Source organism: Anopheles arabiensis (genome assembly GCF_016920715.1).
Source record: "Anopheles arabiensis isolate DONGOLA chromosome X unlocalized genomic scaffold, AaraD3 X_pericentromeric_contig0027, whole genome shotgun sequence".
NCBI classification, from domain to species: Eukaryota; Metazoa; Arthropoda; class Insecta; order Diptera; family Culicidae; genus Anopheles; species Anopheles arabiensis.
Window position 1 is genome coordinate 160,001 of NW_024412105.1, and position 10,000 is coordinate 170,000.

General features: G+C 49.6%; 1 protein-coding gene and 1 pseudogene across 1 annotated transcript in view; both read right to left on the reverse strand.

Annotated features, from left to right (window-relative positions):
- Positions 1-10,000, reverse strand: part of LOC120907938 — a 106,317-nt gene that overhangs the window by 57,579 nt on the left and 38,738 nt on the right. The window lies entirely within an intron of this gene.
- LOC120907962 overlaps positions 4,020-10,000 on the reverse strand; it is a 10,741-nt pseudogene continuing 4,760 nt past the window's right edge.

Genomic DNA, 10,000 nt, shown 5'->3' on the forward strand with positions numbered 1-10,000 from the left:
TGCATTACACTACATTGAACTATTCCAACTTGTTTATCCGCATGGCGAACATTTGCTGCATAGAACATTTAAGTTCCACTTCGCTCTCCCCTACGTGGGTCTGAGCTTCGCTCTCAGGGAAAAAATATGCCACATTTGGTAGGGAGACCCGGTTTCATCACGCTTTGTGCCCTGCACCATATATACCCTCATAAATTTATTCATTGGATTAGATCCAAGGAACACCAGATCATGCACCACTACCCATTATAGCTCATCGAGCTTAGCGTGAATCCTTCGGGTTTCCCTAAGAAGTTCGATTGGTCTTGCAGAGTTTAAAGACAACGAAGCTTAGTTTCAAGCAATGGTTAATATACGCGTATTCAAAACCCTTAGCTGTTACAACTTTTTACTAGAAACCATCACGACGAAGTCTTTGGGTCCGTAGACCCGTGATGTACTGCTCCAGGGAACGTTTTGATAGGGTGGAAGCTCAAAATCATAGGTTAAAATCATCGGCAGAGCCCACCAGACACCACTTTTGCTTCATTAGTTCGGACTATAGGCATACGACGATTTTTATCGCGGAGGGACGTATGACCCAAACGGGGGCTTAATGACCCACTGCCACTGCAAACCATGCTCCTACGACTAAATAGAGGTAAAAACTACGATTTGGTGCAATCTTCATGTTTGACCTCGTAGCAAGGTACCCTCCCTATAGTAGGCAATGAACAAATGATCATAATCCCAGGAGGGCAAAAATGGGAACCCGAAAGGAAAGCGCTGTTGGCGCGCCTAAGCTACTGGCCCGTAGAGTAAAAATGGTACCCCCAACAAAGTTGTCGATTGACATTCTGATTGCACTTTTCATCATCTAGGGTGCGTTCCTTACACGTTTTGAGGTGTTTTAGCGAAAAACATGTTTTGAGCCACACGAGCTCTCCGGCCCGTTCGGTGCACATTTTGAAAAAAGCTAGGGAGCTGCCCCTAGGTTCGGGGTGTCACAAAATATTGAAAAGTGGTCAAAAAACCGCTATCCAGAATCGGATGTAGAATCATTAGACGAACTTAAAATTGTTCTACAACCCCCAGTCCGACGCCTCGTATTCGAGATATAGCACTTTGTAGGTCTGACCGAGCAAATTTGTACTGAAATGTATGGCGGACATGTTATTCATTAAACAACATTAACTTGCATCGTGCCCTACTTCATCGGCACAGCTACTATCGACTATCTATTGTTGAAATGGATTGAGTTTGACCATTTTAGCTCTTTTCTTATGCCGTGCACCAACAGTGTGTACCGATCAGGGAAAGTACACTACTTACGCGTTCATGGATGTATATGTTGGTACAAGTTGCCGGTCGGAATAGCAGTGCACCAAAACTGTGTACCGATCAGGGAAAGTACAAGACGGAGGGCGCAGCCCGAGCGTACGCGTTCATAGATGTCCATGTTGGTACAACCTACATGTACGTACCTTGTTTTTGTATCAAAAGTTCCAATAAAGTGTTTGTATGCTTAAAATGCTTATCTCAACCGGTCACCTTTTGGCCTGCCCTTTTATAGACAGAAACCTAGAACGATACTCGCGATGTTTGTGTTTTTCCATTCGCCCGGGACGACGAAATGAGCTCTGTGCACATCGTGCAGAAAACTGTCTCCTCCTCGTATGTTTTTGTCCCTCCACGCATATAATCACCCACATTTGTGTTCAACACGGACGGCGCAGCCCGAGCGAACGCGTTAATGTTTATGTTTGTGCACACTAAAGTTACAATCCTAGGATTTGGTTATTGCGTCGCAGTGCCCGACCGTCGCGGACACCATTCTTGGACAAAAGTCCAAGTACGTAGAGTACATTCCCTAGGTATGTGCCCGTTCGTGACTTTCGTTGCGTGCTTACAGACACGCTTGGGTATGTTTACCATACAAGGTTTACTAGGAAAACCTGGGAAGGACGCTTGCCCTCCCGTCGCGGACACCATTCTTGGAAAGAAGTCCTGGTACTTAGCGTTCTTTAATGTACTTGATCAGTTTGTATTGCAATTGCTTTGTGCCATTGACTTTTGCTAATGCTCACTAAGGGGTGTTCGTTTGCGATGTGTATGATAAGCAACTGTCTATTCTTACCAGCAGTTAATCAACACTTTTCACCCAAATCATAGGAACGTAGAGTACTTTCCCTGATCGGTACACAATTTTGGTGCACCTCTAACTTCGCCAGCACTTTATCGTTACGTTTTGTGCACAACCTTGGGACATGGTGTAAGTTTCATCATTGTTATGTTTGATTCGGTTTATTATGATTGAAAAATACGCTACGTCCAAGAAATCTGAACTCGAATACTTTTGCCACGTTGCGCAAAAGCTACTGAGCAACTCCTAGCCGTTTACCGATTTATAATTTAATTTTCGTTATTAGTTTTAAAAAATACGCTAAGTCCCAAAAATCTGAACTCGAATACTTTTCTATGTGCCGCCAAAAGCTACTGAGCAACTCCTAGCCGTTTACCGATTTAAAATTTAATTTTCGTTATTAGTTTTAAAAAAATACGCTAAGTCACAAAAATCTGAACTCGAATACTTTTTCTATGTGCCGCTAAAAGCTACTGAGCAACGCCTAGGTTGGTACATTTCTGGTACATGGAGTGTATGCGTGCAGGCGTACTGCCGTGCTGGACCGGAAAATCGCACTTGCTACTAGAACGTAGAGTAATTCCCTAGATAGGTGCTTTTGCATGCCTCTGTTCGACGTCCATGCAACTTGGAACGTGCGACACACGTAGCTAGGCTTCCCCATACATATTCCCTAGGGTAGCACCAAATTGCACACTTTCAGGGGTATATTTTGGTACGGTGTACTGTGCATGGTACAAGTATCATTAGCTCGTGCAATTTATTTTGCATCAAGTTGCGATTGCTGGTGCGTCGAGATAGGAGTGTTTCGCGACTTTTGCCAAGCTTTGGTGCCATTTGGTGAATAATTAATGTTCTAGCCACAATAAACGTGCCACATAATGCCAATAACGAAAACGCCATTTTCAAGGGACTTCCAGTCAAAATGTTTGCAATCAGCGCTTTCCTGTCGAGTTCAGGATTTGGGACTGAGCGATTTTTTTTCACGATCCAATCAAACGACCAGTTCGTGAATAAACAATTCATACAACAGTACATCCCTTCAAAGTAGAAAAAAAGCCGAATGCTAGGGAGCTCCAGTCAAAAACGTTGTCATTGGCGCTTTCTTCTCGAGTTCAGGATTTGGGACTTAGCGTTTTTCACGATCCAGCCAAAAGACCAGATCGTGAAATAAACAATTAACACAACTGTACTAGTACATCCCTTCAACTGAAGCAAGCGCACCATACATGACCCGTACGCTAATCATCCAAGCACATGACACGTCAACTAAGTCAACACATGATACAACTTGGAAAACTAACGGGTAAGTAGGTCATCTCGTACACGACGACACACCGACCAAACCAGGTCAACACGTCACATGCACAAGACATCCTACTACCAAGGCCGACCACCTCGACACACGACCTGTTGTTAACCGAACATGGTCAACACCATCATGTGCAAGGCAACCGGGCCAAACGGGTCAACTTATACAACTTGTAACGAGCATGTGTAAGCTTACTGGTGTGGTCCGCACGGTCCTCACATCAAGACAATCAAGTCGAGAACGAGGCACGCCGACAAGCTCATTAGTGTTAAGTGTCCTTCTCCATCCTATGTCAAGTCACTCGTCTGACACGGAAGTAGCCAACTCTTGTCCACTAGTATAAAGGAACGGTCTCCAGACCAGGTCAAGTCACTCGTCTGACAAGGAAGGAGCACGCACCAAGCTTCACCAGAGCACGGTACCACGGTCCCCAGACCAAGTTGGTTAGTTACGCCAACGAGGAAGGGGCACGCGTTCCCTTGCTACACTCAACTTAGTACACTCATGCTCTCACAAGAGTATCCCCTGTGTCGACGTGGTCCCCAGACCAAGACGAGCTTGCGCACATCGAGGAAGGGGCACACGGACAAACCACCAAGCATGGGTCGCCTGAGAGGATCGATGCGAACGCATCTCTACAACTCGCAGCTCCCAGCCTGAAGTCCCGTCGTTTGCGGGCGGTTGATAGGTGTCGAAACTAGGTATATCCACGTTGGGCAGAGCTCAAGCCAACGGCGTTCCCAGTTACGGTACTAACACGTGCAGCGAACTCCACTCATTGCGGCCTAGGTATAGCGGGATGAGACGCCGGGCTGCAGACGCAGACTCCAACGGATCTCAGAGGGTTGTTAGGCCCGCTAGCTTCCGAACACCTAATGGGTTTGAGAAGCGCTATCAGCTCGGATTGGCTACGACCTTAGAGGCGTTCAGGCATAATCCAGCGGACGTAGCGTCATACCAAAGTCCGGTCGGACTAGTATTGAGCCAGTGGTCCGTACCTGTGGTTCCTCTCGTACTGCACAGGAATTCCGTTAAGATAGCGACTATAAGCACACACCAGTAGGGTAAAACTAACCTGTCTCACGACGGTCTAAACCCAGCTCACGTTCCCTTGAAAGGGTGAACAATCCTACGCTTGGTGAATTTTGCTTCACAATGATAGGAAGAGCCGACATCGAAGGATCAAAAAGCCACGTCGCTATGAACGCTTGGCGGCCACAAGCCAGTTATCCCTGTGACGTGGAAGTCCAGTCTTCTAGGAGCATCAGGTACTTGGGCGTGCAGCTCCAAGATCACCTGAAATGGCGAGATCACGTCACGAAAGTCTCCGAAAAGGCGTCGCGTGTGGTGGCAGCTGTAACGCGCCTCATGCAGAATCACAGCGGCCCCAGGACGGCCAAGTCAAGGCTGCTGGCGTGTGTGGCAGAATCGGTGTTGCGGTATGCTGCTCCCGTCTGGGCTGAGGCAACTCAGGTGCGAGAGTGCCGACGGATGCTGCAACGAGTTCAGCGAAAAGCAGCCATCAGGGTGGCACGGGCATTCCGTACCGTCAGGTATGAGACGGCCACCCTACTCGCTGGACTCGTACCGATATGCCACCTCATCAACGAGGATGCTCGGGTTCACCAACAACTCCTTGCTTCAGACCGTGCTGCAACGAGGGGAGGACATCCGGGCGACGGAGCGGCAGAACACCATCGACTGCTGGCAGGAGGAATGGGATGCCGACGCACTGCAACAGGATGCTAGCCGGCACACGCGGTGGACGCACCGTGTAATTCCATCGGTCGGCGACTGGCAGTCTAGGAAACATGGAGATATGACTTTCCATCTGGCACAGGTTTTGTCCGGACACGGATTTTTCCGTGACTACTTGTGCCACAATGGATTCACGTCGTCCCCAGACTGCCAGTTGTGCGTCGGCGTCCCAGAGACGGCGGAGCACGCCTTCTTCGAGTGCCCACGCTTTGCGGCAGTTCGACAGGAGCTACTCGGCGAGGGAGGTCCAGACCCTGTCTGTCCGGACACCCTCCAGCGGCACTTGTTGCGCGACGCCGATAGCTGGAGTCGTATTTGCGAAGCCGCGAAGCGAATAACGGCCCAACTGCAGCGAGCGTGGGACGAGAGCGGGCAGCATTGGCTGTTAACGTCATCGAGCGTCAGGACGAAGACGCAGCAGAGCTGGAGGCCCAACGCGCGGAAGTGCGGCGGGCCCGTAACGAGCGACGCAACGCCAACCGGCGAGCAGCAACAGCACGCCGGCGGGAAGAACGTCGAGCTGGACTTCCCCAACCCCACCAGCTTCACCACGGACCGCTCAGCGACGTGCAGCGCTTCGTGAGCGTCAAGCGCGGTTCAGGGAGAGGAGACGAAACCGTCGTCTTCTCGGGATGTCCGGCCAGGCGATAAACAATGACGATGACGGCCGAGAACGCGCGGATTTTGCAGCCGGACCATCTGGTATGCGCAACCGCGCAATCGACGAGGAAAACGAGGCCACGGACGGTGGCCTGAACGCCGCGGAAGAAGCCGCCGTGGTCGAGGCAGAAGTTGCCTCCCGCTAGGCGTGGTATGCACGTAAAAACAGCGACGCATCGAGCGTGAAAAAGCGCCCTATTTAAGGGAATGAGTGAATTTTTCGGTTGAATTTAGAAATAGAAATAAAACATGGAAGGTGCTTTTCGCACGGACAAAAGGTTGGCCATTAAGCCATGAAACCCCCTGCAGGGTAAGCCCTCGCGGGTAAAATGTAGGGGAGCGGGAGGGTTTAATTTTGAAACAAAATAAAAAACCCGTTTAAAAAAAAAAAAGCCAGTTATCCCTGTGGTAACTTTTCTGACACCTCTTGCTAAAAACTCGTTATAACCAAAGGATCGTAAGGCCAAGCTTTCGCTGTCCCGAAGTGTACTGAACGTTGGGATCAAGCCAGCTTTTGTCCTTATGCTCAGCGTGTGGTTTCTGTCCACACTGAGCTGACCTTTGGACACCTCCGTTATCGTTTTGGAGATGTACCGCCCCAGTCAAACTCCGCACCTGGCACTGTCCATGACGTGGACCGAAAGGACCTGTCCAGGAGTCTTCGAGCCGGGCGGCGCGCGGAACCGGGGCAAACGTGACATCATAAACGATCGACCGCGCAGAAGCAGTGCACCACGAATGCACCGACGTACGCAAGCTTGTACCCTTGCGGGCCACGGCTCACGGTCGGACAAGCGGGTAACACGCTACACACGACGATGCTACGATGCAGTCTCCCCGGCGGCACCACCCAGCGACACACTGGACGCTGAGCGAGAAACACGGCGCATTGGGCGCGCGCAGGCGAACCGCCGCCACAGCCCCCGGAGGAGGTGCGCGCACGATCCGGACCTGGGGCCCGCGCTTGTTCCACCCAATCATGTAAGTAAGGCAACAGTAAGAGTGGTGGTATCTCAGAGGCGAGCTCCACGAGGAAGCCCTCCCACCTATGCTGCACCTCCTATATCGCCTTACAATGCCAGACTAGAGTCAAGCTCAACAGGGTCTTCTTTCCCCGCTAGTGCATCCAAGCCCGTTCCCTTGGCTGTGGTTTCGCTAGATAGTAGATAGGGACAGAGGGAATCTCGTTAATCCATTCATGCGCGTCACTAATTAGATGACGAGGCATTTGGCTACCTTTTTTTTTTTTTTTTTGTTATCGAAGGGAAATCTTGCATAAGACACCTGGGTGATCAACCCCGGTAGTGTGAGATTCTTACTCACTAAAACCCCTCCGTGCCTTCAACCGGCCCCGAGTGGATCACCCGTTAGGGTATCGACGTCACTCGGGCGGTGGATGTCCATCATCCCAGGCAACGAATGGCTTCCAACAGTGGTGATTAGCCACTGTCTAGCCCTCGGCGATGAAGCTACGATGAACTACGATGAATCCTTGTCGTTACTCGTCGTCACTGTCGCTGCTCTGCAAGGCCAACTGGATGTTGGCGAGCAAAGCACGTCGTTCGCCTCGTTCGATGACGTGTCGTCGATGTTGTTGTCGAATCATAATCGTCCGTACTGCTTGATGAACCATGCTCCAGTTATATCTGTTAGCAGACATAACTTCGATGATGTTCTCCGGCGTTAACTCCTCGTCGACTTGATGCTGAAGTCTGATGATCAATTCACGATGACGTACACAATGGAATATCGTGTGTTCGGCGTCCTCAGGTTCCTCGCACGCATCACATAGCGGCGAACCCGTTAACTGCATCCGATGAAGCTGGTAGGCGTAGAAGCCATGGCTGGAAAGAAACTGAGAAAGAAAGAAATCTACACCACCAAATCTTCTACTTATCCATCTGTTGACGTCGGGTATGAGACGGTATGTCCACCGACCGTGAACACTCTCATCCCATTCTCGTTGCCATCGTTCCATAGTTGTGACACGTTCCATGTTACGTGCAACCGATCCGGCGATGTTCTCTGCTCGTCTCCGATGAAAAGTCCTGGAGTCCTCGTCCAGGAGGAGATGAAGCGGGATCATTCCCGCAAGCACGCAGACTGCATCATGAGAAGTTGTCCTGAAAGAAGAGATAACTCGCTGGACTACTGGCCGGTAAAACCGACGTAGCCATTGTCTACGGTTAGCAAATCTAAGGGTATGACACCAAATGGGCGAGGCATACCGGACCTTCGCCACAACAGTAAGAGCAATTGCTCGCCTAGCATTACTACTCGGACCTGCCTTATTAGGCATCATCCTTACCAAGGTGGTCCATAGCTTCGTCGCTCTCTCCACCGCATACCTGATGTGTGAAGTGTAATCGAGGCGGTCATCTAGGACCATCCCCAAGTACTTTAAGCTGCGCGACGAATGTACTACGTGATCACCTACCCTGATAGCCCCATGCTGTATCCTCTGATGGGAACTGACCATAATAAACTCGGTCTTGGTCGGGGCTATCTTTAATCCGTTGTCGGTCATCCATCGGTCGATGATGCGAATCTGACTGGAAACGAGAATTTCAATATCATCAACACAATTACCTTCCACCAACAGTACTATATCGTCTGCATAGCCGATAATCCGTGCACCTTCCACCATTGCAACTCGTAGGACTCCGTCGTACATGAGGTTCCATAACGTTGGGCCAAGTACCGAGCCTTGAGGTACACCCGATGTGACTGCAATCTCTGCCGGTCCATCTGTGGTATCATACATCAGCACACGATTCCTAAAATAATCACCAATGATATCATAAAGATATTTAGGAGTGTTAATTCTCTGTAAAGCATTTGCAATCGCCAACCACGAAGCACTGTTAAAAGCATTAGTAACATCTAATGTAACAACTGCACAATACCGTCCACTGTATCTGTTTCTACTTCTAGCTACCGAAACAATGTCCACTACCCGTTGAATCGCATCAACTGTAGATCGACGACTTCTGAAACCAAATTGGTCGTCAGACAGTCCGTTGACCTCCTCGATGTGTGCATTTAGCCGTTGCACTATGATGCGTTCTAAACCTTTACCTGCCCCGTCTAGTAGACAAATGGGGCGAACTGAACCCGGTTCCCCTGGTGGTTTGTTCGGCTTCGGTATTAACACCAACCTCTGCCTTTTCCACTCATCGGGGAACTTCGCGTTCTCTAAACAGCCTTGGTAAACCCTGCAAAATGCATCGGTTGCAGTCAACATACCAACTTTCAGCGCCTCATTCGGGATACCATCTGGTCCCGGCGCCTTCTTGTTGGGTAGTCTCCTGGCAACCGCAAGAATCTCATCATTAGTTACCCTTTCAAACTCTCGTGGCTGATCGATACGATATTCAGGCCACACCGTGTTTGGGTGAGTAGGAAAAAGCTCGCTCACCACTTCCCTAAACTCGTCCAATGTCATGGTTCGGGGTCCAATCGAACCCTCGGCCACTTTCTTGAACGTATGATATACAATACCAAATGATGCGTTGTTCGCTGTTCCCAGGAACTCTTTCCACTTCCTCTGTCGGGTATGCTTGATCAATCGCTTGAGGGCATTCCGTGCCACCTTGAACTCGTCCCTAAAAGTAGAATAGAGATCAGTATTAAAAGCTCTTTGCGCTAATCGATCGCGGTGTTTGCACTCTTTGCGAAGTGCCTCAATCTCTAACGTCCACCAAAATGCACTCTTGTTAGGAGTGTACCTCTTACGTTTAGTCATCGTCGCATTACACGCCGTGACAAGTATACGCATTAAGTCTTCGCTTGTTGTGACCTCAGTCTCAAAAGCGGCTTGCATCATAACTTCAAATATATCTTTGCTAAAATACTTGATGCTCCATCCCGTTATGGGTCGGGACAGATTACGCACGCTTTGCGTCTCAAGATCTATTCGTATTGCACGATGATCAGAGTTCATATAGCTAGATAACACCTCCCACTTAAATGATCTTGCTACGGTTCGGCTCGCAAAAGTAAGATCAACTACTGACGTGCGCCCTGGTCCAACATAAGTTGGGGTGCTGCCGTCGTTCAATAAAATTGCGTCAATCTGCGCAAAGGTTGATAAAACCAACTCACCTCTTCGTTTCTGGGTTTCTCCACGCTCGCCAAGTTGGTTGTTC